Genomic DNA, 14,459 nt, shown 5'->3' with positions numbered 1-14,459 from the left:
GGGCGCAGTTCGAGCGGTCACGCCCACCCCGTTCCACAGACCCCCCCACTTGCCCCTCTCACAGAGTGTAGCCAATCGGAAGAGAGCTCAGTTGGAGCGGTCACGCCCATTCGGATCTAAAAACTCCACTCGCCCCCCTCACAGGGCTCAGCCAATCGGAATAGAGCTCAGTTGGAGCGGCCACGCCTACCTGGTTCCAAAGACTACTCGCCCCCTCACAGAGCGCAGCCAATCAGAAGAGAGCTCAATTGAAGCGGGCACACCCACTCGGTTCCACGGTCTCCACTCGCCCCCTCACAGAGCTCAGCCAATCGGAAGAGAGCTCAGTTGAGCGGCCACACCCACTCGGTTCCAAAGACTCCACTCGCAGGGCGCAGCGAATCAGAAGAAAGCTCAGTTGGACGAGCCACGCCCACCCGGTTCTAAGGCCTCCACTCGCCCCCTTCACAGAGCGCAGCCAATCAGTAGAAAGCTTAGTTGGAAGAGCCACGCCCACTCCGTTCCGGAGACTCTACTCGCCCCCCCAACCCCCTCACCGAGCGCAGCCAATCGGAAGAAGGCTCAGTTAGAAGAGCCACGCCCACTCGGTTCAAATGGCTCTGGTCGCCTCCTCCCGCACAGAGCGCAGCTTGCCGGAAGAGAGCCCCGCTATACTGGGTCCTTACGAGAGTCAGCTCGGCTCTGGATGGCCGTTGGAGGTGCTGCTGGCCCCGCCCATCTCTCGAGGGCGGCCGTGAGGGAAAGGGTGCGCGCGGGCTGGGCGGTGGCCGGCCTCTCCGGGTCCTGAGGGCGCTTCCGGTCGGGGCTTGGCTGAGGGGAGCCTGCGTTGTCGTCGTCACTGTGCGTCTACAACTGAGGGGGAGGGTTCCGCCACCTCCCCTCCCCCGGGCTCTTTTCCCTCCCTTCCCTTCCCTTGGCTGGTGCCAGACTGAGACTGACGCGTTCCCTACTCAGAAGTAAGTCCCATTATAGTGAGTGGCTCTTACTCCCAAGTAAGTGTAGCTGGGACAGCAGCCTTAGAACTCAATGGAATTACTCATTTACTCAGTGGTGCTTACTCCCAGGTAAGTGTGGCTAGGATGGCAACCTTATTACCAAATACTAGGCAAGTCTACTCAGAAGTAAGTCCCATTATAATCAGTGGTGCTTACTCCCAGGTAAGTGTGGCCAGGACAGCAACCTTAAGTATTTAAATGTACTAAGTATTTTGTATTTTTGTTAAAGGCCAGAAACTGCTTTCATGGCACTTGAGACTCTACAGGAAATGAGGTTCTCATTTCCTTCCCTGGAAGATGAGGGGAACCTGCCAAGTGACTGCTCTTTGCCTCTCTCTGCCTACCAGCACAGCTTGAGGAGGATAAGACTTGTGGCCATTCACCTCCTTGCTTGTGGTTCTCCCTGGCAGACGTTTCCATGAGGATGTGGAGACAATTTGCCTTTGCCCGGCTTGACTGTTTGCAGAGGAAGTAAAGGACCCCCTGCTTTGCCCTGCCTGGTTATGTTCGTTCAAGTCTCATCAGATTTCTGGAGGAAAGCTCCATCACAGGTTCCAGGTCCTGATGGGTATGCACAGTCTAAGCAGGGTGACCAGACATCCTCTTTTCCAGCCTCATATACTGGAAAAGAACTTAAATGTCCTCCTTTTCTGTTATAGTGCCTCTGCAGGCAGCACATAACCATCTTGTCATCGGTGGACTACCCCAACCCCACGTCCTGGGGCAAAGGTCCACAATGGTACCCCCCCCTCATGGGCTGTCACCACCCCCATGCAAAAATCTACCACCACCACCCCCCCTCACATGAGGCTCACTGTGTCTTGCATGATCCAGGGCTGCATCAGGGAAGTCTTTCGGAGGTTCCCCAACACTATAAACTGTGCTTCCAGAAAACCGGAAACACAGTTTCTGACCACTTTGGGAGCCTCAGAGCGGCTTTCATGGGGTCCTTGAGGCTCACACCTGGGGCATTTGCCCCATTGGGCTTAATGGCAGGTCCACAACTGCTTCTTGTATTTAATAAATTATATGTGATAAATTACATGTAATATAGTTTTAAATTTAATGAGTAATATAGTGTTTAAATTAATCACATGAAATCAACTTACAGAACCAGCATCCCTGTCATAAAGCAGTGTTTGACATTGTGAAGCCTCCAGAGGTGAGGAAAGTGCGGCTCTTCTCTGCTTCAGAGGCTGTGGTGGGGTCGACAGGAGCCTGCGGCAGCCATCGGATATACAAGCTGTCACTGGCCGGAGCTTCATTAATCATTGCTCACCTATATGAGTGTTTTTAGCTTTTGTTTTTTAAATACATTTTTCTTGGATGTCCTAAATTTTGGGGGGGTCTTGTCCTCTTTTGCGGTTATGACATCTGGTCACCCTGAGTCTGAGATTAGCTGATCGCTCATCATGACGGCCTGGTAGGAAATTTTTTCTGTCATCTGGCTTGGCCGTGGATGGCAGTTTTTGCCTACTTCAGACTGACAAGGGAGGGAAGGTGTGTTCAGTAGGTTTCATGTTTTAAAAATTGGCCACTTGTGTTTAATAAAGTGGCCCAAGTTGAACCCAAGTGCAGTCTGGTATCTTCGTTGGGGGGTGTGAGGGGAAATAGAATTCCAGATACAGGGGAGTGGCAGTGAGATGCAAGTTTCTTGTGGTCTTGTGTGCTCCCTGAGGCATCTGGTGGGCTGCTGTGAGATACAGGAAGCTGGACTAGATGGGCTCTAGGCCTGATCCAGCAGGAGGGTTCTTATGTTTTAATTTAGTAGGGCAACGTAATACTAGATAAGATTAACAACCTAACCCTATCCAACTTGCTTTTTTTGTATTAATATTGATTTATTTATAACAAATATACAAAATCAGAATGCAATATATAAAACTGAAGTCACAACTGAACAAAATCTACAAACAAAGACAGAAGAAAAGAAATTTTCATGCATGTATAACCCTTTAAGTTGCATGTAAGTATGGAAAGTATCGTAATTCGCTATGAATTCTAATCCGAATGTTCAGAAATATGTCTCCATCTGCATTTCTTATAAAATTCTTTTCTTCTTATCAGCTAGATATTTAGACTTCTCTATCGTTTATATTATTTCTCTCTAATCCTCAAATCCAGAAATCATCATTTTTTTCCCTAGTATGCAGAAAGTCAATGACTGGTTTCTAGTTGTTCGTAAGTATAACTGCTGACTTCTCTCTAAGTAAAAGTGTTAATTTCTGCTAAGTCCATGATCTTCATCCACTAATCTTCAACCATCTGCATTTCAGTTGTTTTCCAATATTGTACATAAGAACATAAGAAAAGCCCTGCTGGATCAGGCCAAAGGCCCACCTAGTTCAACTTTTGTATCTCACAGTGACCCACCAAATGCCCCAGGGAGCACACAAGACAACAGACACAACCTGCGCCCCAGTGCCCTCTCCTGCATCTGGCAATCGGAGGCAGCCTGCCTCTAAAACCAAGAGCTTGCATATACCTACCATGACTTGTAACCCTGTGACGCCCATGGCAGGCAGAGATCCCGCCCCTTTGGGTGTGCCCGAGCATGGGGGGCTTACCCGGACAATGCGCGCCGGTTATCGGCGGAAAGGACGGGAGACAGATACAGCAGATTTGCACAGATGATTTACTCTGGTTAAACTCTTGACATTCATGGGGCATGTTACATCACAGGCCCCTTTGTTTTACATAGACTTATGGCGTCGGCAAACAATATGCCCGTTCCCCACTCCTGCCTGACCCCTTGAGGTTTCTGGCCAGGCTTCCCAGCTGGTGCCAGACGGAAAGGGGTATGGGTTCCCGAGGGCTGCAGTACCGTTGTCGGGGGTCAGCTTAGCTGTCCTCAGGAGGGCCCCCTGTACCTCCGGTCTCACCCCCTGATCAGCTGGCCTCCAATGGGGTAGTTGATATGGGGTCCTAGGTGTTACAACCTCGCCTCTCCGGTTTACACCCCGGGCCCCAGGCGGGTCTAGGGTCGGGTGGTTCCCAGCCCCAGCCCTTCTCTCCAGGGGTGAGGTGAGCAGAGTTCCCTTTGGAGCCTGGGTTGGCTGAATAAGGCCGGGGTGGCTGCCTCCTCTGCGATCCCTCTCCTAGCTGGAGAGGAGCAACCTCTCTCTAGCCTGTCCAGCCTTCTTATGAAGCTAGCCTTGTTCTGGTCCAGCCCCACCCCTTCTGCCCACGTGGCGGCTAACTGCTCCCAGGAGGCACTAGGGCCTACTCCCAGGGAAGTGTCTTGCCTGGGCCCCCAGTCCTGACAGTGCTCAGGTTCTACTCCTGAGGAGGCCCTTACCTCCGGGGTGATTCCTGGCCTCCTGGGCTGGGCCTAGGTGACAAACCCGTAATGAACTTTTCCTCCAGAAATTTGTCCAGTTCCCTCTTAAAGGCATCCAGGCCAGATGCCATCACCTCATCCTGTGGCAAGGTGTTCCACAGACCAACCACATGCTGAGTAAAGAGATTTTCTTTTGTCTGTCCTAACTCACCCAACACTCAATTTTAGTGGATGTCCCCTGGTTCTGGTGTGATGTGAGAGTGTAAAGAGCGTCTCTCTATCCACTCTGTCCTTCCCATGCATAATTTTGCATGTCTCAATCATGTCTACACCCAGGTGCCTTTTTTCTGGGCTGAAGAGCCCCAAATGCTGTAGCCCTTCCTCATGGACCAGCGGAAAAGTGTGGCGACCAGAACTGAAATTAAAACCAGAATTGGACCGGGATTGTGCGTAAAGTAGTTGCGTTGCAGATAGTCATATATAAAAATAACATTTCAAAGTTTTTTCAACACAGTCATCTATCAAACCCAACGAAAAGGCTTCTGGTTTCATTTGTTTTTTTTATTTTTAAAATTGTTTCTACATATGGATCTTGATCAAATATTTTTTCACCTTGCCACAGGTCCACCACACATGATAAAAAGAACCTTCTTGTCTTTTACATTTCCAACATGTATTTAGCATATTATCATATAGCCCGATCCAACTTTCTAGCACTGGTGCAGCCATGCCAACAGGATGTGTGCTGCATCCTGCAGTGGGGGAGGGTCCTCCTCAAGGTGAGGACCCTCCACCGACTCCTCAAGGTGAGTGAATGTTCCCTTACTTTGGGTCTGCATTGTGACTGCACTGGCTCTGGAAAGTTGGATAAAATTGAACCCTAAGCCCAGTGGGTTGAATGGCACAGCCAACTGAATGTGCATGAAATTACAATCTTATTCATAAAAAGAAGTGTGCGTTTCTCCCTGGTAAGTGTGCTTGAGTTGTTGTCCATGAAGGAATGGAGTGCTGCATCGGAAATTGCTCTGCAGGTGACAAAAAAGCTCTGCAGAGAATTAAGATCGCGCAGCACATCATCAACCTTCATCTACCAGCTTTGGAGGACATCTATACATCTTGCTGTTTGCAGAAGTCACATAGTATTCTGAGAGACCCCTTCCATCTGGCTCATAAGTTCTTTGAGCTGTTGCCTTCGGGTAGACGATACAGAACTATTAGAGCATGCACCACACGATTCCTGAACAGTTTTTATCCCACAGCCATAATTGCGTTGAATAAGGCGATATAGTTGTTACCATGCTCCTGGGCATTATGGTCTGTTATACTGTTTTTATATTATGATGCATGTTGTATAGAATGAGTGGGTGAGTGTGTAGAGTGTGATTGTTGGAGTTGTAGTATATATTTATGCTTGTATCTCAGAGATGCATAAATTTCATTGTGCTGTAGCACAATGACAATAAAGTTACTACTACTACTACTGCTGATGTGTTAAATGACATAGTTTCTGATTTTTAGATTATAGCAAGCAGGCATCCCTTGCGTGCTTCCATTTCACTATATACAGGTGAGACTCATTATTCAGAGGGTTCAGTTCCAAGAATTCAGTGGATGGCAAAAAAACTCACTATAGCAAATCAATTTAAAAAACAAAGTTTCTTTGTTTTAGTGATTTAAAATAGCCTTGTTGACCTTTTGAAATGCACACAGAAGCAATCAGTCTGTCTCCAGGCACTTAGGCTTCACTAGGAGGCAGCAATCCCTCCCTTCACCAGGAGCCCCATCAAGGGGGAAAGAATGGAGAAGGTGATAATTGCTGCCATTTAGCCTTCTTTCAGGTGCTCAGGGGGAAGGGAGGAGTGAAGCCTGCAGGGAGAATGATTGATGGATTGTCAGCGGGCTGTCCTCTCTGGCATTATTAAATGACTGTTTTCCTTTAATTTAAAGGGCCCTTCTCATCAGCTTTGAGATAGAAGAATCTGTAGATACTTAGGTTATACTGATAATCATTTGTATGACTATCTCTCTGCAACAGTAAAAAGCAGTTTTTTAAACTGATTTTAAAGGGGTGCATTTTTCCCCCTTCTCCAGGGATCAGCAGATTCCTTCTCATTTGCAGGGGCCATTTGTGCTGAGTCAAATCCACATATAAAAAAATCTGTATAATAAGGCTGGACCTGTATTTCCTTGAAAGCCAAAAGTAATTCTTCCTAACATTAGGGCTACAATTCTAGGCATAAGTCCTGCTGAGTTGAATGGGCTTCCTATTGTGTAGAGCAGCGTTTCTCAACATTTGTCCCCCACTGTACCACTTCACACGGTCCACCTATTAGAAGTTCCACCAGAAGTAACTGAGGATGATGTCATCACCACCTACTTCTAGATTGGGGGGCCAGGCACAATATAACAAACACCAGTAAGAGGTTTGGGGGGAACAGGAGGGCTTTTCTGAGCATGTACACGCTGGAACTCTGCTTGCTGAGCCAGACCTGCTGCTTGTAGTGATGCATTCCTGGTTTTGCTGTGAGGTGGCAGGGGTCTGGGGGTCCCACATGTACCACTGGACACCACATCAAGTACCACTGGTTGAGAAATGCTGGTGCAGAGCAAGCACAGTGATCTTGTCAGTCAGTCAACAGACAGACAACTGGTTTCCAGTAAACTATTGGGTGAGCATCTGCAATGGTTTCAGTTCAGAAAATCTTTCAGTGGCAGAGATCATATGCCTGCAAAAGTGTATGCACTTTCCTGGGAGAATTCAGTGAGACTTCTGAGTAAACAGGTATGGGATTTGCACTGTAAGCCAGTCATGAATGAACTTCCAGGGTTGTGAAACGGGCTGCCGAGACTGATAGTAAGGCTGCCTTTTCTGTCTCTGTCACTGGCAGTGCATTGGCATTAGTAAGAGAGAGAAGTGAAGCAAATTGCCCTACTCCTACATGGCATCCTGTTTTTATTTTATGCCTGCTAGAAAAATAAAGGTGAGATTATGGCTGTGGGACTATGCCAAGGACAGCTTGGCAATAGACTAAACATACGTGGAATGATGACCTAGATGACTTCAAAAACAGCTGCTGATCTGTTTGCAGAAGCACTCCCACTGTTACTAGGACAGTTGTGATGTAAACAGTGTTCTGGGACAGGGGAGCTGAGAGTGAATAACATTGAATGCAAAGTGACCAAATAAATGACTGAAGGACACAGGATTAGGGAGAATGTCCTACTACTTATGTTCCTTTTGTAAGGAGGCACTATAGTTAAAAAGCCTTATTCCATGCAAATTTGAAGTTAATTCTGCACAGGATTAGGCTGTAGAATCATAAAGCAAGTGGAAATGACAGCTCTTTTTCATTTTGAGATTTTCAAACTAAACATCATGGGAAGTGTCACAGTATAGTTTTTTCGTAAAGAGCCAAAGTAATAAAGTAATGTATGAGAAGTCGTTGACTCTTACTGCTCTAGTCTTTCTTGGCTGACTGCACTACTTGTGCAAAATTCAAAAGTGATGCAAAACATAAAGGTTGTAAAAAAAACCCAGTCATACTATCAACAGGACTAATCAGAGGACTAATCATCAGGATTAATTTAGACAAAAGCCTGTGGCTGACACAGTAGTTCACTTCAGTTCAGTAGTTCAGTTCGGCTGACAGAGTTATGATGTGCAAAGAAAAGTGAAGGTGTGAAAGATGTCGAACTTTGTAATAAGCAGTTCCTTGTCGTCGTCCCCCCAATCTAAACCATTCATTTTAGTGGGGAAAATAAAGATGGGCCTTAATTTGCTATGGAGCAGATACTTTGATTAGAACTAGATTTACTTTGAACAAACCTCCCTGCAAACTTGGTGATGGTATTAGGATTTAAACACTCACTGCAGAATTAAAATTTTGGGATTTTTTTCCACTACAAAAGGATAGCAGTGGCTAATTTGGATCCCGCTGTCCAATTTTAATAGTATATGTTAAAAGAGTAAAGATCCTTAAGGAAACAGACTTGCAGTCCAATCCACCACATGAGCCACATATGATCAGAATTAAGTATCCTCAGATTCTCTCCCAAAGAGAACCCAAGGCAGCTTCTGAATTAAAATGCAGTTGGAACAGTCCCAGGGTCCACATCCATAAGAAATGAAACATACAGGGAGGGCCATATCCTCAGATTCACTTATCCATGCATCAGGTCCGCAGGGTCCCCTCTAAAAGCAAAAGATCCTCTTGCCTCCAGAGGGTCCTGTGAGTCCAGCAGAGGCCATGCACATCCATCCGCTGCCAGGCTCAGACTGAGCCTTACAACAAAAAAAGTGACTGGTTTTTAAAATGTCACTTCTGGTTTTATGAAAAAACCAGAAGTCACCTTTTTTTCATTGTAAGACTCTGTCTGAGCCCAGCAGAGGCTGCAGCCAGACTTTTGTAATCTCAGCTGGGGTTAGAGGACCCTCCAGTGGTGAAGAGAGTAGAGCTTCCCTCGCTTCCAGAGGAGGGGGGCATTTCCTGGTATCTGCAGTTTCAGTTTACTGGGGAGTTTCTGAACAGAACCCCCACAGATACTGGGGCACACCTGTACTTGAGAGCTGGTTTTGTTTGGTTCAGGAGAGTTATTGTAAGATGTTAAAGAGTACATAATGTTTCAGGATTACAACTCACTATGGCAGTTGTTTTAGGGTTGTATGTCACCCATCAACATGTCACAGTACCATGAGAATTGTTAATGCATAATGCATCCCAGCATAGTCAGAAGGTACATGGTATATCAGAGTTGCTGATGCTAAGCAAAATTTGAAACATGATCCTATGCATGTCTACACAGCAGTAAACATTTTCTTCAGTGGTGCTTACTCTCAGGTATGTATAGGATTGCAGCCTGAGTGACCCTGTGTTAGTCACAGCCCAATCCGATCCTTTTCTCTGCAAGAGCTTGCAGCCATGCCAAAACAGACTGCTGCAGGCTGATCAAGAGGCTTGGTAAGGGAAAGGGAATATATTTTCTCTTACCCCTTGGTATTCCCAACAACTGTCACTCAGTCTCCCAGGAGCTGCACCCGCTCTTTAGCTGCTAGCATGGTGACAAATGGGGTATGTCATCTGACTTTGGAGGGGATAGCATATGGCACAAGTTGCTCAAGCTGGGTGCCACTCCTGCCTCTGACACACCTCCATTCCACACCCCCTGCCAACTCACAAACAACAGAGTCCTCTTTGTCACCACTGCACCCAGGGTCCTCCTTGTCATCTGTGGGGGCAACCCAGAGGTATGTTTCACTCTGTATGTTTCCAGATCAGTGTTTGTGGTGCCATAAAGCATGTACCACTGTTGGAATGGTAGTAGCACCAATAGGATTGAGCCATCAGCCTCTCAACCTAAACAATCCTGCTCTCAGCCTCACAGAATTGTTGTGAGGCTACAGCAGGGAGAAAGAACCTTGTATGTTGCCCTGAACTTAGAGGATATCAGGCCATTAACTGGAAAATTGTAAGCCTAAGACTGGAAATCCTGCAGTGTCTGATGTCCGCTATGTGCTGTAAAGAAATACATTTGCAGAATTTGATTCATCACACTTTTAATGTCCTGGTTTTGAATACATACTTTAAACTGTCATTTCACTGGTGTTTGTGTCTAACTATTGTCCTATGTTTTCTTGACTTACTCCCTTTCTCTTGAAACTGACAAAATCTAGAAACCTGGTTCCTAGGGAATTGTTTTGCCAGATTCCCAATCCAACCTCTGCCTGGAGAACCTATGCCCACTTTTAGCTAGTTAGCTCTCCTTTTTTTACCCAACAATGACTCTACTTCTGCCTTGCAGTCCTGCTGGACCCCACCACTAGGGTAGCTCACCTGTTCAATCTGCAGAGGTCCTTTCTCCTGCCAGCAGCCTCCCACCACTACAGCAGCCCCTTGGTCCTCAGCAGGTCTTGGGCATGGCAGCCAAACACCAGTCTCAGTGTTTCCAGCAGTCTCCAAAGTCCATTCACCCATCAGTAGGCCATTAGTGCCTCAAACTTTCTTCCTTCTACTGCCCACACCCAACTCTCCCTTCATCAGGTGCTTTTATGCCTGAGGGCCCTATTGCCTTCAAGTGGCTGCAGCTGTGCAGCACACTCCCTGCTGAATGCCCAGTCCTTACCCTTAAAGGGGCCACTGCTGACACCACATCCCTCCTCCTCGCCAGATCTTCCTCGATTCCAATACAGGAACATAGAACCTCTGTCCATGAATGATTCAATATTACAGTGAAAATGCACAATTACATGCACAAAGTCCCATGAGCAGTTAGCCTCCTCCTGTATCCATAGTTTACAGCAGTAGACCAAAGCCATACTCACATGGGAATGCCTTATGCTTCTGATTCATGCTTTTCTATGTATGCCAAAGGTGCCCAAACCCTGGTCTGGGGGCTATTTTGGGGTCCTCAGGGACTTCCAATCTGACCCACAGAGAGCCCCCAGTCTCCAAAGGGCCTTTGGCCCTTCAGAGAGTTGCTGGAGCCCATGCTGGCCTGACACAACTGCTCTCAGCATGAGGGCGACTGTTTGACCTCTTTCGTGAGCTGTGGGACAAGGGCTCCCTCCGCTGCTTGCTTTTTCATGCCTGTGATGCAGCAGTGGCAGCAAAGGAAAGGTCAGCCTTGCTTTGTGCAAGGCCTTTTATAGGCCTTGAGCTATTGCAAGACCTTCAATCATTCATATAAGTTTCATCTCAAATATATTCATTATGTAAATATATGCAAATTTATTCAAATTTGAAATGTAAATTAACTCTTTTTTTCTTCGCTCCCGACACAGTGTCAAAGAGATGATGTGGCCCTCCTGCCAAAAAGTTTGGACACCCCTGATGTATGCAAACAGAACCTCCGGATGCAATCCCAGGTACAAGGTTGTGTGGAGTCTCCTATGCTGAGAACACAGTGCATAGAAGACAGATTGCACCACCTGTGTTGCGTCCACCACAAGCAGACAAATGGGATCTCAAAGTGGCTGATGCACAGTTGTCATGTGCTGATTGATCACAGCAGAGATCTCTGCAAATATAATTTAGTAGTGTTGGAGTTTTTGGACATCTCTGTTGCATTGAGTGACTGGTTGTAAAAATGCCATTCTGATACCAAAATAGATATGCAGCAGGAATGTACGGATGTGTACCTCGATTAAACCACTCTGTGCTTTGTGAGATGTGCTTGACTTGGTGATGCATTCTCTGGCAATATAATTTTCTAACAGCTTCTTTCTACATATTGAACAATATTTTTTGTTTAGGCTGTATTAAGGAAATGATAAAAAGTTTTTGAATTAACACAGTTATGGGATATGTGACTTTGAAGCATACCAAAGCCTTTAATAAGGGACTCTCTTCAAAGAACCATGTCTGCAATCTTCTGTACCAGGTCTGTACAAGATGAAAGCTGAGAACAGAAGCTTGAGAGCACAGCTAACTGCTTTTGTTAAGAGTTTTCTTTCTATTCTCACCCTCTTTAAAGTAGTGATTGTAATGTAGTGGAAGCAAACATATGTGAAGATTGCCCTTTTTCATTATAACAAACTGCTAGAACATTCAGATTGGAAATGTGTAAACACACTCACCCACGCACCCAGGAAACTCTAAAGTAGCCTTAGCAAATGGTTGTGCAGTTTCTTTCTTGAACCATTTGAAGTTAGGGGACATCATGAGGCAGCTTGTTGCCTCACTGAGTAGCAATTCTGATTAGAAAACCTCGATATAGCATGAATTTTTCTGTTTTTCAAATAAGCTTGCTGCTGGGATGTTCCAAAAATAGGGATCTGGTACAAATGTTGCCGTTTCAGAATACTTGAACGATGACACTGAGCTTTACAAAATAAGATACTTTATTTAAAAATATAGGCAAAGAAGAAAAGGCATATTTACTTTCAGGTACTTTGCTTAGAAGATCAGTAGAGATGGACAACCCAATCCTAAACTGCTCCAGCACTGTGAGGTACAATGGTGCAGAAATGATAGCTGCTGTATCCCGTGGGGCCAGAGCAGCCTCCAGAGTCTCTGGAGGTTCCCTTACCCCGTGTCAAACTCCACTGGCCCTAATGGGTCTCCTCAGACCCTATTTAGTGGGTGCAGAACCAAGGAGACCATGTTGGGTGGTTTGGGAGGGGGCATAGGATTCAGCAGCAGCATCTACTGCTATCCCCACCCCTCTCCCAGGTCTAATCTGCCCATTGGCCCTCCCTCCCTCCACCTAGTTCCACCCTTTCCCCATCCTCCCCTGCCCTGAAAAGTCTCCCTGTTACCCAGTGGGATATTAAATACCCAGCACTCCTCCTGCGTGTCATTTCAGGCTGAAGGAGAGATTACCGATCCTTATTCTTCCGGGCAGGGTTTTGAGTATGAAGTCCTGTCTAAGCAGCAAGGGCAGGACTGCATGATTCCTGGTTCCAGGAGAGAACAATACAACAAGAAAGGTGCTCCCTTGAGCTAGAAAGATAGCTCCTCCAAGGGTGAGGACAGCTACCAGAACAAGAGGGCTCAACAGGAGACTTTCTGACTTCAGGACAGCTTTGTCAAGCAAAAATGTGGAGGCTTTCAGCAGGGAAGAAAGCACCACCAAAAATGGTGCCCCAGTCATCAGAAGGCTTACACTACATTTTGAAGCATGTTCCTTTATTACTGCAAATCAGACCACAGCTGCATCTCCACATCCCATCTGTCTCTGCTGGTTTCTCTGCTCCCTTCAATAAAAGATATTCATTTTGAACTCTATTTTGGACTGTCTTGCTCTTTTCAGAACATAAGAACAGCCCCGCTGGATCAGGCCATACACCCATCTAGTCCAGCTTCCTGTATCTCACAGCGGCCCACCAAATGCCCCAGGGAGCACACCAGATAACAAGAGACCTGCATCCTGGTGCCCTCCCTTGCATCTGGCATTCTGCCATAGCCCATATCTAAAATCAGGAAGTTGAACATGTACATCATGGCTTGTAACCCATAATGGATTTTTCCTCCAGAAATTGGTCCAATCCCCTTTTAAAGGCATCTAGGCCAGATGCCATCACCACATCCTGTGGCAAGGAGTTCCACAGACCAACCACATGCTGAGTACAGAAATATTTCCTTTGTCCTAACCCTCCCAACACTCAATTTTAGTGGATGGCCCCTGGTTTTGGTGTTATGTGAGAGTGTAAAGAGCATCTCTCTATCCACTTTATCCTTCCCATGCATAATTTTGTATGTCTCAATCATGTCCCCCCTCAGGCATCTCTTTTCTAGGCTAAAGAGGCCCAAACGCCGTAGCCTTTCCTCATAAGGAAGGTGCCCCAGCCCCATAATCATCTTAGTCACTCTCTTTTGCACCTTTACCATTTCCACCATGTCCTTTTTGAGATGTGGTGACCAGAACTGGACACAATTCTCCAGGTGTGGCCTTACCATCTATTTGTACATTGTATTGGCAACCTTCAGTCTCGAAAGACTATGGTATCGCACTCTGAGAGGTGGTTCTGGCACAGCGTCTAGTGTGGCTGAAAAGGCCAATCCGGGAGTGACAATCCCTTCCACACCGGGAGCAAGTGCAGTCTGTCCCTGGTCTGTCTCCCTGGCTATGGGCCTTCCTTCTTTGCCTCTTAGCCTCAGACTGTTGGCAAAGTGTCTCTTCAAACTGGGAAAGGCCATGCTGCACAGCCTGCCTCCAAGCGGGACGCTCAGAGGCCAGGGTTTCCCACTTGTTGAGGTCCATCCCTAAGGCCTTCAGATCCCTCTTGCAGATGTCCTTGTATCGCAGCTGTGGTCTACCTGTAGGGCGCTTTCCTTGCACGAGTTCTCCATAGAGGAGATCCTTTGGGATCCGGCCATCATCCATTCTCACGACATGACCAAGCCAACGCAGGCGTCTCTGTTTCAGCAGTGAATACATGCTAGGGATTCCAGCACGTTCCAGGACTGTGTTGTTTGGAACTTTGTCCTGCCAGGTGATGCCGAGAATGCGTCAGAGGCAGTGCATGTGGAAAGCGCTCAGTTTCCTCTCCTGTTGTGAGCGAAGAGTCCATGACTCGCTGCAGTACAGAAGTGTACTCAGGACGCAAGCTCTGTAGACCTGGATCTTGGTATGTTCCGTCAGCTTCTTGTTGGACCAGACTCTCTTTGTGAGTCTGGAAAACGTGGTAGCTGCTTTACCGATGCGCTTGTTTAGCTCGGTATCGAGAGAATGAGTGTCGGAGATCG

The 14,459-nt window shown here is 46.8% G+C and overlaps 1 long non-coding RNA gene across 1 annotated transcript; it reads left to right on the top strand.

The window, feature by feature from the left end:
• Nucleotides 1–770: 770 nt before the first annotated feature.
• Nucleotides 771–11,438, top strand: LOC136636906 (uncharacterized). The gene is made up of 2 exons (XR_010793570.1): nucleotides 771–956; nucleotides 11,054–11,438. It is a non-coding gene; the product is annotated as an uncharacterized lncRNA (long non-coding RNA).
• The last annotated feature ends 3,021 nt before the right edge of the window (nucleotides 11,439–14,459 follow it).

The sequence above is a fragment of the Tiliqua scincoides genome, chromosome 1 (genome assembly GCF_035046505.1).
Source record: "Tiliqua scincoides isolate rTilSci1 chromosome 1, rTilSci1.hap2, whole genome shotgun sequence".
NCBI classification, from domain to species: domain Eukaryota; kingdom Metazoa; phylum Chordata; class Lepidosauria; order Squamata; family Scincidae; genus Tiliqua; species Tiliqua scincoides.
Note: the sequence above shows the minus strand (reverse complement) of the source record. Positions and strands in the feature narration are given on the sequence as shown.